The sequence below is a fragment of the Protopterus annectens genome, chromosome 5.part0, assembly GCF_019279795.1.
Source record: "Protopterus annectens isolate FY-2018-M chromosome 5.part0, PAN1.0, whole genome shotgun sequence".
Lineage (NCBI taxonomy): Eukaryota > Metazoa > Chordata > Ceratodontiformes > Protopteridae > Protopterus > Protopterus annectens.
Window position 1 is genome coordinate 1629867955 of NC_056735.1, and position 16698 is coordinate 1629884652.

Genomic DNA, 16698 nt, shown 5'->3' on the forward strand with positions numbered 1-16698 from the left:
AACAAGCTTTAGCTACTGCCCTAGCTTCAGACTATGATAAGACTTATTTTATTCTGTCATGAAAGAAATGGATTTGCTCAAGGAGTACATGCACAGAAATATGGGGACAGCTATCGTCCATTAGCTTATTACAGCATGTCACTTGATTCTGTTGCAAAAGGTTTTCCACCTTGTTTAAGAGCAGTTGCCACTGCTGCCATTTTAGTTAATCTTGCACAATCGCTGGTGCTGGGGCACGATCTCACAGTAGCTGTCCCTCATTCTGTATCATCTTTCGCTTAAAATGAAAACAACCACTCTCGACTGCACATTAACTAGATATGAACTTGCACATCTTTCTGATCCATTTCTCTGATCCGCTGTCCTGTTCTAAATCCTGCATCTCTGTTGCCTACTGCTGAGGATGGTAAAGAGCATGACTGTGTGCGTATTTGTAACTATTTGCTTTCTCCTAGAAAGGATTTAACGGACATTCATACCCAATGCTGACTTGAACTTGTTTGTAGATGGCTCCTGTGGAAGAAATCAAAGGGGGGAACTGACTTCAGGAACAGCAGTCTGCACCGAAGAGACAATAATGTTGCAAAGATTAGAGGGTGTTCACTCTGTTCAAATAACTGAGTTAGTGGCTCTACAAAAGGCCTGTGAATTAGTCAAAGACAAAGTGACCAATATTTTGACAGACTTTAATGCTTTTGGGGTGGTACATGACTTTGAGCAACTTTGGAAAAAGAGGGTTTTTTTGACCTCTTCAGGAAATCAAATTAAGAATTCAGGGTACATAAAATCACTGTTAGATGCACTTTTGCTACTTAAGAGGCTGTCTATAATCAAATGTTGTGCCCATCAAAAGGGTAAAGATGTTATAACAAAGGGCAACAATTTGGCAGACCAAGTTGCCAAACAAGCAGTAGCAGATTGCTATAGTCAACATACACAGATTTTTTTTACAATAAACTACAACAGTAATGATGTGTTTGATTTTGAAAAATTGTTAGCCTTTCAAGCTGAAGCATCACAGGGAGAAATTCTGAAATGGTTCAGTGATGGATATATAAAATCCTCTGACAGCATATGGCAACATCTGGATGGCCAACTGCTGGCACCTGCCTCTTTGCTACCTTACCTGGTAAGGGCATATCTACCTGCCCATACAGGTAAGAGAGCTTTACTTAATTAAATTACCTGAAGTTGGTATGCCCCTCATGTCTCCTCTTTGATACTTCAGTATGTACAAAATTGCAGTACATGTCAAGAATGTAAATAAAAATGCCAACAGTAAGGCTGCATGTTTACCATCACCTTGGGGACCTTTTGTTAACATGGAGCTGGACTTGATTCAGATGCCTAGGACTAATAATTTACAATTTACTTTTGTGGTGGTGTGCATGATCTCAGCATGGGTGGAAGCTTACCCATGTCGCAAAGCTGATGCAGTCACAGTAGTGAAAAAACCTCTGTATGACTTTATACTGAGATTTGGTATACCATGTACTATCAATAGTGACCAGGGAACACATTTTAACAATTCTTTACTTAAGGGATTGTGCAAAGATTTTAATACTAAGTTGAGTCTTCACTGCTCCAACCATCCACAGTCATCTGGATTAGTAGAAAGGGTAAACAGAACCCTTAAAAATAAAATTTCGATTTGTACTGAAACCCAGTTAAAAGTGGCCCGAAGCCCTTCCCTTAGCATTAAGGAGTATGACGGCCTCACTGAATGCCACCAGGAAGTTGAGTCCATATGAAATATTAATAGAGAGACCCATGGCCTTTCCATCTACCCCTCCAGTGGGAAATGCAGATTTAACCTTGGGAGATGATGCCAAGATTTCATATCGTAAGAACTTGATTTGTATTTTGCAGCAATACCATCGAAAAGTAAGAGCAGCATTACCAAAGCCTCCTGACCAGGCCAGTCATCAACTACAACCGGGTGATTGGGTTTACATCAAAATTTTCAAGAGGAAGAACAGCCTTAGCCTGAGGTGGAAAGGTCTTTTCCAAGTCCTGCTAAAAACCCCAACTGCTGTTCGCTGTGCTAGGACTAGCAACATGGATCCATTCATCTCAAAGCAAGAAGACCTGCTGTATGGGGACCCCAGATGAATCGTTGCAGCCAATAGTGGGAGATCGAGGTGTGACAGATAAATCATCTGCCTAGTAAGCAAGCCAACTTCAGTAGCAGTCCATGATGAATCCAGTGACAACAGGTGCCCTTGCTTTGTTTCTGCTGCTGCTGTTTCCTTCTATAAACTGGTCAAATATGTTCGCATATACCTCATCATTCCAAGGCAGGGATTCCTATGATTCCCATCCCTGCATCACAAGTGTCATTTGAAAAGGACTTTAATGACAGCAGTCTAACCTGGCATAATGCAACTGATTTTTCAAAGGTTGCCTCTCTTCAACTTGCAACCACACATCATGGAGACATGTTATGCCAGAAATGGGACTGTACCAGTAGTAGAAAGCAAATGTAATGACACCAGGCATGAAAGTGTTTTAGACACTCTGCACTTACAAAGCTATGACTAGGGGAGTGACTGTTACATCTGTAGTGATCATGCCTACCCCCGGTTGCCTACAAAATGGTCTGGATGTTGCTTTGTAGGCTATATTACTCTTGCTATTCAACATTTTGAAAACCCACCAGCAGGTAGACTGAGAAATAAGCGAGCAATCCACTGGGCAGAACAAGTATTTTCAATTTTTTATCCTGGGTATAGAGTGCAAAGGAGAATGCTTGAAATCACCATGCTTGCTCAGATTCCACAGGTGGCGGCCAATGAAACTCTGCATCACATTAGGATGGCAAATCGAGAAATGACTGAAATGCGAAATGTGGGGTTACAGAATCAAATGGGACTTGATATAATGCTTGCTGCAAAAGGGGGGGGGGTCATGTGCCCTCATAGAGTTGTTGCTGTTCATATATTAGTGACTATTATGATGAACAGGAAAAACTGGCAAATTTTATGGATTTGGACAGCACATCAAACCAATGGGCACTTTTTGGATGGTTGGGCAGTATTTTTGGCAACTTGAGAACTAGTATAATCCAGGGTATTTTCATTGTACTTTTTATTATATTTGCGATCATTTTGGTATTTTCTATTCTAAAGGCTTTGATGTTTAACCTCACCTGCACATGAAATGCCACTGCATGTACCAATCAATGACAGTTCTATTTTGAAAGATAATGATGACTACTACTATGCTGAAACATTTTATCAAGTTAAGAAAAATAAAAATATAATTACATGTATGGTATGACACTGTCAAAGTGGGGAAACTTATGGAACAAGATCAGCTTATTAAAATGTAGATTAATTTCAGTTGCATTAATGATGCTATAATATGATTGTTAAAAAGCAAATATAACTTGTATGCAGGGCTATAGAAAAATACAGCTTCATAAGTTGAAGTTACTGCTGTGCTTTAATTGCATTCTTTTGATATGCAACAAGGAAAAGTGTTGTATGAGCCGAGGCATTTTAGCTACTGTAAAAGTAATTTGTTAGCCTGACTCCTCCAGGCTAGGAGTGCGTTGTTGCTAGGGTAGATCTGAAACATCCAAGGTCAGAAAACAAGACCTCTTGAAGCAGGTGGGTCATGTATAAGGTGTTCACATGAAGTCTATGGCGAAAATCATGACGGATGAGGACATTTGTAGTGTCATTGATTATAACGTAAAAAGTTGCATGACTGGTTTGATAAGAAAAATGTATAAAGATGCAGTTTTTCTCTGGTGAGACTGATTTACCAACTGCTATGAAGATTGCCTCCCAGAGCTGTAAATAAAATTTCTTTTTGCACATCCTGAAGTGTTGTTCCTGACTGAAGGCATACAAGGTACATTTTTAATGATATTTATTTTTAGATTATAACAGTACCATGTGGGATTTGGTTGCAGTTTATAGGGAAACCGGGACCTGTCAGAGGTTGGAGGTTGAAGTGTAGATGCTGAAGAACTTCTGCAGACGCAGCCTGGCTCAATACATCATCCAGGTAGGGGAAAATGTGGATTCTCTGAATGTGAGAGAAAGCTATTACTGGAGCTAGATGCCGTGAACACCACTTGAGCTGTGGAAAGACCAAAAGGCAGAGCAATAAACTGAAAGTATGAGAAACACGAGGAATCTCCTGCAAGAAGGCTTAATGTGCATGTAGGCATCCTTCAGATTTAGTGACAGTAACAAAGCTTGGGGAGGATGAAGGGCAGGAAAATGTGAAGAAAAAGCATTCTGAAAGATGGTACCTTCAAGTAAGTGTTTAAGACAGAGAGGTCTAGGATGGGTCTCTACCTCCCTTCTTTCCTTGGGACTAGAAAAATCCTGGAGTAAAACCCTTTTCCCATGAAGTCCTTTGGAACTTGCTCGATGGTGTCCTGATTCAAGAGGACTTGCATAATGGGACCAGAATGGATACTTGTTTTTCAGGAGGTTATGGCATGCCTTTCAGTGAGGGAATATTTTCCCAAGACATAGCATAACCATCCTTGATGAAGAGGAGGACCCACTTCTCTGTGGTAATAGCTTCCCACATAGCCAGAGAAAGCAATAGTTTATAGGAAAGATGGAAGGGGTGCTGCAGAGTTGTCCAATTTTAGTACCAAAGGGTAGCCTCCCAGGTGGAGGAATACCTTCTCTAGGAGTTTCCTTTCGTTTCTGAGCTTTCTTAGGATCCATTCCAATATAGGATGTAGATTTAGATGGGTAGTTCCTATGGAGAGTAGAATCAGTCTGCAGTCTTTCATGATCTTACCTTGGGTTGGAGATTTTTGAACAGGCTGGCAGCCTGAGGACCTAGCAGCAAGTCTTTGTGCAAAGGAGTCAAAAATATTTGAAATCCTCAGGGACAGACAGACTGCAAAGCCATGCAACATAACAACAGATCCAGTGGCAGCTGCCCTAGAAAAAGCATCCACAGCATCGTAACTGTGCTTAATGTGTCTGGCAATTTGAGTGGCCTATGAGAGTAAGCTCTACATTTGATGCTTAGACTCTGCTGTATGAGGGTCCAATATGACTTTAAGAAATCCAAGACAGAGATCAAGTACTTTGTCAATTGAGGCTAGTAGTTAATTGTCCTAAAGGCAAGGGTAGCAGAGGTGCAAGTCTTCTTTCCCCATCTATCCATAGCCCTATCATCTTTGCAGATAATTAACATAGAGCACTATCTAAAGAGACACATAATGCAGAGAAGTCTGCCAGTGGATTCTTGTATAAATATTTTCAGTCATCAGGGCCTTTGTAAAACCTGTCCAGTCTTTTAAGGGCTGGTGGTTAAGAATCACATGCACAAGAGGTGGACCGAAAGACAACCTGGAAAGCCTCAAAGACAGGAGGGACTTGAAGATGGGTATTCATGTCCTAGCTCAAGAGGGTGTAATACCTCTTCTGAGGATCAGACATCTATGTGGGTTACCATTTAAAGCATTTCTTCATGTTCTGTATAGTCGCCCCAAAGGAAACTTCCTCAATACGGGAATCTGGTGAGAGGGAGTACTCTTCATCAGAAGAGATTTGTTCTGCAGAATAAAGTTGAGAGGTGTAGTCTAGAGAATGGTTTGAGTCAAAGTCATCCTCTTCATCAAAAGAGGAAACTAGGGTATTTTTTGAGGAGTAGCCTGTGGTTGAAGAGACCCAAAAAGAGGAGATTTCAAAGACATAACAGCTTTGAACAACCCCTGTGAGAAATCTACCCACTCCTTTACCCAAGCTGTTGAGGATAAGGACACGTCATGTCTTCTATTTTTTCCTTTTAGGCATGACCTCCACTTACATAAGACAGAAGTGTGAAACAATAACTTCTATTGGACAGCCTGGGATCTCTTCCCTAACTAAAATTTGAGGGATGCCATGCTGTCCCACAGAAATAAGACAATATGGTTACTTGGATGTATCAACAGTCTGCATGGCCTCAGGAGCCATAAAGACCTCAGGCGGGGTCTTGGAAGTGGCAAAGTACAATTGTGTACCTACCATAAATGTAGATGTTAGAGTGTATTCACTGTTGCAGTCATTACACTTGGGTTAGCCTGCTGGCAGGCTACCCACAGTCGGCCTGAATTCCAAAGTCCTGGTCCGGCATCGGTTGCTGTCGCCTCTTCCCGGATGTCAGTGCGCCAGGGGTATACAAGATGCAGCAGACGCCATTTTCTTCAGTTTTTCTTGCCCCAGATGTCAGGTGCCCCCAAGAAGGTAGGCAATACATATTGCTTAGAAAAACATACAGTAAAAAAATAAAACAATACCTTCATCTACAAGCAAATACACCACATAGGTTGTATAGGATAGAGAAGTATAGGTAAGTCCCAGCAAAGAAAGGGGGCTGGAGGGTGGGTAACCTGGACTGCAACAGTGAATACACTCGAACATCTACATTTATGGTAGGTACACAACTGTACTATGTTCATCGTGTTTCACTGTTGCAGTCATTACACTTGGGTTGAATCCCAAAGCTGAGGTTGGGCGGCTGGGTCTAAATAGGATTAGGAGTGGCTATGAGGCCCTGCAGAACTGCAGTGGCAAAGCCTGCTCTGGATTTAGAGTAAAGAGGTAAGTGATAATGCTTGGTAAAAGTGTGCACTGAACTCCAAGTTGCAGCCTCCAAAATTTCCTTGGTTGGTACTCCTCTGAGAAAGGCTGCTGCCCTGGTAGAATGTGGCCTAATATTCTTAGGCACTGACTTGCCATGCTGTGCATAGCAGAAACGAATAGTCTCCTATCCATTTTGAAATAGTCTGCTTTGAGGATAGCCTTTCCTTGTGATTCCTGCAGCATATGCTACAAACACTTGCTCAGTTTTTCTGAAAGCTTTTGTTTTGTCCAAGTAGAAGCGTAGCTGCCTGTGTATGTCCAAAGAGTGCAGAAGTCTCTCCCCTTTATTCTGGGGATTTGGATAAAATGTTGGCAAATGAATGGTTTGGTTAAAAGCCACACTGGATACTACCTTTGGCATAAATGTTGGGTTTGTCCTTAGAGAAACCCTGTCTGGATGAAAAATGATAAAAGGTTCCACTGCCTTTAATGCCTGTAACTCTGAGACTCTTCTTGCTGAAGTTATTGCTAGGAGCAGAGCAGTTTTCCATGATAAGAATTTTATATCAGCTGTATTGTCTGGCTCAAAAGGAGGCAGTGTGAGCTTTTCTAAGACAAAGTTGAGGTCCTATGTAGGTATCAGTGCTCTCCTTGGGGGTCTTATGTTTTTTGCCCCTCTGAGGTACTGTCTTAGCAGTGGATGAGAGAAAATAGGAGGTTCCGAATTGTAATGAGCTGAAATGGCAGAGGCATGGATCTTAATTGATGAGAAGGATAGGCCTTTGTCCAGCATCTCAGTTAGGTATTGTAAAATCTGAGGAATATTTGGAACAAGTGTTTCAAGTCCTTGTGCCTGGTTCCAAGCACAGAATCTCTTCCATTTGTCTGCATAAGATTTCCTGGTGCTGGGCCTCCTGGCTTCCAAAATGACATCTATAACAGCTTTAGAGAGAGGTGTGTTCTGAGTGGCTACATTATCTGCCATGCAGCCAGATTTAAGGTTCTGAGTTGGCTGTGCAGGATCTGATTGTTTTGTTGAGTCAGAAGATGAGGAATTTGAGGTAAAGTCCAGGCTGGGCCTTGAGACAAGCTCTTTAGGATTGGGTACCAGTGGTGGCGTGGCCAGTCTGGGGCAATAAGAATCATTTTTGGCTTCTCTTGTCTGACTTTTAGGAGCACCTTGGGAAGGAGAGGCAGTGGTGGAAAGGCGTAAACTGTTAGGGTTTTCCAGCTGAATGATAGAGCACCCACTTTCCATGCTTGTGAGTGATAAGTCCTTGTGCAGAATCTCTGTAGCTGGCAGTTGTGAGGGGAGGCAAAAAGATCTATGTCTGGGCATCCCCATTTCCTTGTTATCATACTGAAGACCTGTGGATTTAGTTTCCACTCGTGAGGGTCCATGAGGTTTCTGCTTAGTTCGTCTGCCAGAGTATTTTTCTTTCATTTTCTTTCTTTTAGAATTATAGATGTTATACGGCTTACTGCCAGAGGTGGAGATCGTGACAATTTACTTGAGTTGAGAGTATGAATGGATTCTTAGGTTGAATTCTGACCATTTTCCAGGTTTAAATAATATGATTACATTGAAACCAGTTCTTACCAAATTACAACATACCAAATTGTGATAATTTTATGTTTTTTAATAATTTTGATATTTATTTTCATGTTTTATATTTTGTGGTCACATGATCTTTGGACTGCTGGTCATGTGATTTTGCTGACCTATATTTAAACCATTTTGGTTTTTTAGACTTGTTTGTATTAGTATTGAGGAAGGATTTTATCCGAAAGCTTTGCTACTATAAAGTGTGTTTTCTCAGTTCTTTGGTTGTTTATTTATATCTTCGTTGCACCTTGTGTTTTTATATTTTTCTTTCCTGGCAGGAATTGTGCCTGCAGATGTACTTGATAGGTCAGTGCTGTGTTCCACAAAGTCATGGCTTGCCCTGCAGAGGGGGCAGGAATGTGTGCCCCCTTGCTTGTTTATGTACCACATAACTGTAGTATTGTCCGTCCTTAGTAATAGTTGTCCTGGATGTAGTAGATCCTTAAAGGCCGTCAGGGCATTCTGTACAGCTAGCATATCTTTTTGATTGATGTGAAGATGCATTTGGTCTGCGGGCCACGTGCCCTGAATACATTTTCCTGCCATGTGTGCCCCCCAGGCATAATCCAATGCATCTGTTGTTAGTGTCTGCCTGGCTGTGGATAAAGTGAAAGGCTGTCCCTTGTTGTGGTGTTAGGCCAGTGCCCACCATCGAAACTCCTGTTGCAGGCAGGGAATAAGAGTTATTGTTTCCAGTCTGTGGCAATGTTGAGTCCAAACACTTTTTAGATACCATTGTAGCTTCCTCATATGCAGTCTTGCATATGGAATTAGCAGGATGCAGGATGCCATGAAGCCCAAAGCTTGCAGAAGTTTTCTTGCAGGTAGCTGGGTCTTTGTTGCCATCATTTGAAAGTAATGAGTCAGTTGCCTTTGCTTGTCTGGTGTGAGATAAGCCATCTGGGCAGTTGTATTTAAGCTTGCACCCAGGAATATTATCTCTTGAGAGGGCACTAGATTTGATTTATTTTTGTTTACTGTGTACCCTAGACAAATTAGTAATCTTTTTACAAACGCCAGATGCTTTAGTAGAATGTCCTTGCTCTCTGCTTGTATAAGGCAGTTGTCCAAGTAGGGGTATATTTGAATTCCTTTTTGTCTGCAAAATGCAATTACTGGTGCCAGGCATTTTGTGAAGACCCTGGGCGCAGTAGATAAGTGAAAGGGCAGTGCAGAGAATTGGTAATGCATTGAGCCAGCTATGAATCTGAAGTATATTGTGCAAGATTGTCTGATTGGGACATGCAGGTATGCCTCTGAGGTCCAAAGTAACTAGCCAAGCCTTCTTGCCCAGCATGGGTAGAAGTTGCTGCAGTGTCAACATTTTGAATTTTGGAACATTCAGGAAAGTATTTAGAATTGACAGGTCCAGTATTGGTCTCCAGGCTTTGTCCTTTCTGGGTACCAAGAAAAGTATTGAGTAAAAATCTTGCCCCTGTTCTTGCTGTGGTACTTTTTGAATAGCTCTCATGTCCATGAGAGCAGAAATTTGTTTTTGTGCCTCTGCCCATTGATTTTGTGGCAGGTCTGGCATACCTTTTGACCTTGGTAGGGTGTGAAAGTGGAACCTGTAACCCTGAGAAACAATATTCAGTACCCATTTGTCCTGGGTGATCATGTGCCAATTTTGTGAGAAAAGTGCTAGTTTTCCCCCTAAGGGTGCTGCCAAAAGTTAAATGCTTGGCATTTGTAGAGGGAAGTCATTGGGACTGTTTCCTATAAGGTTGTGATTTGTCTTCTCCGCCTTTGGGGGCTGAAGCACCCCATTGTTTAGGTCTGTATGAGCCTTGGGGCTGAGATCTGCCTCTTGGGCATCTATATCTGCCTCTTTGTGGCCTGTCTGACACTGGAAAGGACCAATTTTTAGAAGGCCAGTTCCTGCTAAATCTAGGTGGCTGAACCTGTAAGAAATCCTTTCCTGCCTGCATTGATTTTGCTTTATCCTCCACTTTCTTTAACACCTCTTCTGCCTTAACACCAAACAAAGTATCATGCTGTAATGGAGCATCCAATAATTTTGCTTTAACATGATCAGGTAAACTTTGTTCTTTTAACCAAGCATGCCTTCGAATGACAGAACCTGTAACTGCAGCTCTGCAGGAAGCCTGTAATGAATCAAAACCACATTGCAAAGTGTGCTTTCCCACTTGTTCAGCTGCATGCAATAAATCCTGCAATTCCTTATTGTCAGGACATTCTGAGCTTGTAAGCATTTTCTGTTTTAGCAAAGACATTAGGTATTATTGATATTTAAGCATGTGAAACTGGCAGTTTAAAGCCCTTACTGCTAAAGTAGCAGAAGTGTAAACTCCCCCCCCCCCCCCATCTATCCAGTGCTCTAGAATCCCTATCAGAGGGAACAGGGTTTTTTGTAGTGGAAGCCTTGACCCCTTTGGGACCCTAAGAAATTGTTTCTGGGTCAGCAGCAGGGTTTTTATAAAGAAATTTATGAGAGTCTGGGACCCTATAGTACTTATCTGGCTTGACTGGTGCAGGGGGTATTCACGGTGGAATGGAATCTTACCAAGCTCTTTGAGGAAACTCCAAGAGTCCTTACATATTTGATGCTCTCTCAATTAGAGGCTTCAAGTCATCCAGTATACCTCTAATTTTTTTGTATGCCATGTTGACCTCATTACCAGTTAGTCAGTATTAATGAGGTCAACATGGCATACAAAAAAATTAGAGGTATACTGGATGACTTGTTTTTTGAGTTCTATTGACATCGACATATACCATTTTTTAACGATGCCTGCTCCTAGATTGCCATCACTTTTTGGCACACCGAAGATACACAAAAGGATCATGGACCCCCCTTTAGACCTATTGTTGATGGCAGGGGGTCCATTACATATAGTTGTGCTAAGTACATAGACAGCATCTTGAAGCCTCTAATATCAATTTCTTACTATTGACTTTCGAGATTTATATACAGTTATTCCACAAAGTCTAGGTTTAGAATGGATTAGGGACTTTCTTAGCTCTAGGAATGTACATGAAAGTGTCATATACGTAATTGAAACCCTTCTTGAAATTGTCCTCTCTAACAACTTCATGTGGTTTGAAGGAAGCATTTTTCTCCAAAAATCAGGGGTGGCTATGGGGTCCCATTGTGGTGGAAGTTTCGCCAACTGCGTTATGGCATATTGGGAAACTACTCTTGTTTCCTAATTCTTTGTTTCAAAACCATGTCGCTTGGTACATGCATTACCAAGACGACATGTTTTTAATTTGGAAAGGCCCTATTAGTCTTGTACCCGAATTTATCACTACTGTAACCTCAACAGATTTTTTAGATTTCACTTATGTTGTACATTCAGACACCATCAACTTCCTTGACATTTGTATTCACAAAGACTATCGTAATAGTAGGTTTAGAACTACGATATATAGAAAGTCTACTTATTCGAATTCATTTCTTCATTTTTCCAGTTCTCATCCCTACCACCAGAAAAGAGCAGTGGTTAAAGGACAGCTAGTCAGAGTAGCTAGAATGGTTTCAGATGAGACGGATTTTATAAGTGAATGTCAATTGTTGGAAAATATGTTTATTAACAGGGGATACCCTTCATCATTAGTTTCCAACATTTAGTCAGAAGTTATTATTAAAAGACAAACAGGTTACTTTCAACCTTTATTATTAGTGAATTCTACTGTTGAACGTATTCCTGATGTTAACCAGGTAACTTCATTGTCACCAGAGTCCCATGGTTTCACAACTAGCTTCCTTTGCACTTATAATCTCGATCATGCATTAATAAGGAACATTTTAAATAAAAATTGGGCTCTTATTATAGAGGACAATAGATTGAACAAGATTTTAGGCGACAAACCTAAGGTGGTTTTTAGACGTGGCCACAATTTGAAGTCGCTTCTTGAATATACTAGTAAGCCCTTAGTAAGCAAACAGACAGGAATGTTCAAATGTGGGTCATGTCATCAATGTAAACTCATCAATACCACATATCAATTTAAGATTCGTGATAAACTGTATAAGGCCCATGGCAGATTCTCTTGTGATTCGAAAGGAGTAGTTTACTCCGCTTGTTGCCTGAACTGTCCTTCCTTTTACATTGGAAAGACAGAAAGAAAGCTTAGGCAACGGATGCATGAACATCAGTATGCCATAAGCAAGAAGGACACGAACAATGCCTTAGCTAGGCATATAGAAGAATTCCCGGATCGTAGCTTTAGGTTTAATGTCCTGAATCAGGTACAACTTGACCCCAAAGGGGGACCATGGCAGATCAAACTTGAGATTGAAGAACTTCTATGGCAAATAAAAACAGCAGCTTATTCGCCCCCGGGCCTTAACGAAACTATCTATTAAATGTTTCTTAAAACTAGCAGCTTTGAAGAGATAAGCAGATTACTTTTAAAGGCTTTTTTATATATTGATGTTTAGTGGCCACTGTTTAACATTTTCCATACTAGCTAGTGTCTAATATTTATATGAGTTGGATTTAAACACACTTTTTAAACATTTATATATATATATATATATATATATATATATAAGTGAGTTTTATTGCTTCAACAAGATATATGCTTAATTCTTTTTATTTGATCCTTTATTTAGGGCTATAATGAAAAACTATGGAGCTGATTTCTATGCATGTACTTATTGTATGTACATATCGTGCTTTTCGGTTGTGCTATGTAACTAGTCTTAATTGACTTTTTAGATTGTATTTTTACATTAACATGACTTGTTTATCAATTTTAGGTAAGGAACTTGTTTGTACCAAGTATTTACAAGAATATTAATAATTGGCTAATTGGGCAGCTAGTGTGCTATATATTCACACCCAAATGATTTACTTCTGTTTGTCTGAGGAAGGAAACGTATTGGCGTTTCCGAAAGCGCTTACTTCATCATTAAATTTTCTTAGTTTTTAGCTCCGGCTGGTTTTGCTGTTTTTTCATTTTCAACTGGATGAGAAACCAGCAAAGAGGAATTCTAACCTCTTTGGATCTAGAGGAGATGCCTTTGAAAATTAGTTGTGCCAGATTGAAAGTTTTCCTCTAAAATGGAGACATTATGCTAAAAAATAAGGAATTATCAAATAAGAGATTAATCTCTTATAAGTGTCTTACTGGAAGGGTGTGTCACCTACACCGTATGGAAAATGTTTATTTCACCAATGAGGTAAACATTTTATCACATTTAATTTGAGATCATTCGCACAGCACCAACTGTTAACATGGTCTAACCCATGCTGGGGCAACTGTGAATCAGGGAAAGATTAAAACACACACACTTTACAGCTGTTTGCAAACTTAGATAACCACTGGCCAAGTGTGTTGGCTTGAACATCTGAGAAAGATGGCACACAGAAAAAGGCCAAACAATGGGCACCATGGTACTGTTAACTATTTTCAGGCTTAGGGGATTACTTCTATTATTGTGCTGTCTGCCTCTACCTCCTCTTTCCTTTCAAAGCCTCTTCATTTACCTGAACTGGTCACCCCTGGACAGTTTACTACTTACTGAAAGGCTGCTGTCTGTTGTGGTAACTTCTATTTTACTTCTGGAAAGGCAAATGAAACAGCAATTGCCACAGTAATTTTTTCTAGCTTCTGGGAGAGTGGAGTAGAGAGGAAATCCTTATCCAAGTGGGGATTTAAACTGTCCCTTAACATCTTCTGGGTGGCTGCAAAATACAAGCCAAGCATGCCTATGAATGACTTGCTCATGTGGCCGCCCCATTACTCTTGGTATCAACATCATCACACCCCACATTAAAAGTTATGGACTGGTCTACATAACTTCCTTGAGGCTTCACTAGGGATTTCTCTTACCATATCATCCTCCTGTTTATGGATAATATAATGCACACACACAAAATGAGTACCAGAAAATCTATTACTGTTACGGCAAGGGCAAAAGATGTACACTTTTTCCCCAGAAAATGGCTCCAACATCCTACCTTTAATCATTAGGTAGGGTGCTGAACTCTACAGCCAATTCAGACTCTCAACATCATCAAGAAATAACACTCTCAGGTTGGTGACTGTTTTTATACAGGCATTTACAAAAGTTATTTACCTTGTTCAACTTAACCAGTTTCTTAGGGAGGGATAGGCTAGTAATCTGGTTCTAGAGATGCATTCTCAAAGGCAATCCTTAATGCCTGGCATACTGGAGAATAGCAGCAGGCATACGCTCAACATCCAAGAAGTCTAAGTACCTCTTAGGGAATAACCTGAAACCCCATTTGAAATGTTCTGTCAAAAAGATTCAAGTTTTCTTCTGAAGATGTCCTCCAGCAGGCAGCCTAACAAGCCTTTGGGATTTTGGGCTGGTATAAAGGTTAACGTGTTTAGCTCACAGGAACAAGGTACATGGTTTTTCACCTTAGGAAGCATGGCTAGGCTTAAAATACCCACCCAGGTCATTAGCTTAGTAGTCACCTATGAACAAAATGGTTTTGCAGTCATATTGTAAGTACAAGGAGAGCTGCAGAGAATATGCCACATTTTCCTTACTCAAGACTGAATATTGGGACTTGGAGAAGGGACTGCATTTTTTTTTTTACATTCTTTGCCTCACTGTCAGTTATTAGCTCCTCTCCAAGACCATATGCCTCATTCATTTCATTTCAACTGTGATGGCTGACTGACACAGTTGTCATATAGACAGCCATCAAGGATGGTTTGAGGTCTTCTAAGCTTGCATGTACCCAGCCTGATATGGAGGAAGGCATGCAACAGGATGATGGTCGAGACTATCATTCCATTCAAGCAACTCTGCCACTCAACAGGGCATGAACATCACACCCAGCATTACCTTTCAAATGTCCCCAATTTTGACTCAAATTTTAGCTCTGTCCCCCTTAATCCCACCTAAATCTGGTGAGTTTTGGAGAAAGGGTGGTGAATTATACTTAATGATGACAATAGTTTTAGACCTCTCTTACTTCAGAAAATGTTTATTAAATCACATTCACTTATTCTATCAATGTTTTAAGTTTTTAATACTAATATTTTTAAAGTGTCCCCAATTATTTCTGGATTTGGTCCTGTTGAGATTTGTCCCTAATTGATTCAGAGTTGTCACTCAGTGTGACCTCAAGTGCACTCAAGCTCCTCCCCAGAAAAGGTGTGTGGCCATATCACTTCACATATCCTCCCTCAATTCCAGGACTGCTAACTGTACCCTAGCCACTTGCTTCTGAATCAGGAGTCAAGCCCCTTTGCTACGGAGCCAAGCAATTTCACCTTTCTTTTGGCTGGTGCAAGTTGATGTGCCGCTTGAAGTCTAATCTTGTGTCACCCTGCTCTTGTGTGAATCTTTACAGCCAAAATGAACACATGCTGGGGATGGTGCCTGTAAGGCACACATTCTATCCCTGATGATCTCTGTCCTTGTGGAACCAGAATTAGATTTTTTTTTTTCCAAGCAGCAAATATTTTTTCAAAAACTGATTACGGCTGGAACCTCAAGTGCCTAACAAATGAGGACAGTGGTGATAACCTGTTAAAACCGCCACGCCTGTCCTGTGGCACAGCTAAAATTGGCACAGGATGGCCATCTACCACAGGCACGTGGGACTTGTGAGTTCATCCTAGATATCTCAACCAGTTTTAGAGAGGTCTGGCTTGAAACAAGTGACAGTCTTCTTCCAGAGGGCTAAGAAAGCCAGGAATAAAGATACAGCTAGTTGTGGGGACTAGTGATGGACAAGGCTGTGCCTCACCAGGACCGACACCTTCAAGCCACTGTAGGACTGGCAGAGTTACTAAAGCCTCTTTTGTCTGCTGGCTCCTTAACCATCAATTTCTTGAACTGGTCCTTCTTATTTTGTGATTATCTTACCTTTTTGGCTGCATTTGGAGGGTTTTTCTGATGATGTCATCATGGATGCCCTCTGTCAGCACCCAACTTTCTAACGTTCAAGCCAGGCCTGGAGAAACCAGGCACAAAGGAGACATCTTATAAACCATACTATGCTTAGGAAACAGTTTATGGTCTTCCTCTATGCAAAAACATGCACTGAAGAGGATTGTCCCCAAGTAGAATTCATCATTTACTTGAACATTTGCTAGTGATTGTTTTCTGGGGATGTCATGGACCTTGGGAATAAAATCTGCCAGAACAATGAAAACAAAGTAAGCAAAATAACTGGGAGGCTTAAAAAACTTGCATGTAATTTTCTGGAAGATGCTCAGAAGGAACTAAATGACAGATGTCCCGAAGATGTTTAGTCCTACACTGGAATGACATCCCAATCAAGATAAGAACTCTTCTCTGCTTTGAGGATATCTGAAAGCTTCCTCCCTCCCCAGGATATCATCCAATGACTACCGACACCCAACTAGCCATTTGTTCTGTAGAGCAACAGCTAGACATTCTGGGATAGGCAACAGCCTTATGACCCTACAGCACATTTGCTCCTCCTGGGAAGCCCTACCAGCAACAGCTGCTTTGTAGCAAAGGCCAACCTCTCAGCTGGTAGAGCAACCCCTTTTGTTGGTTCTATGAGGTCTGATGTATGTTGCCACTGCAGGCTGTGTACCTCTGCACACTGATTCCCGGCTGTG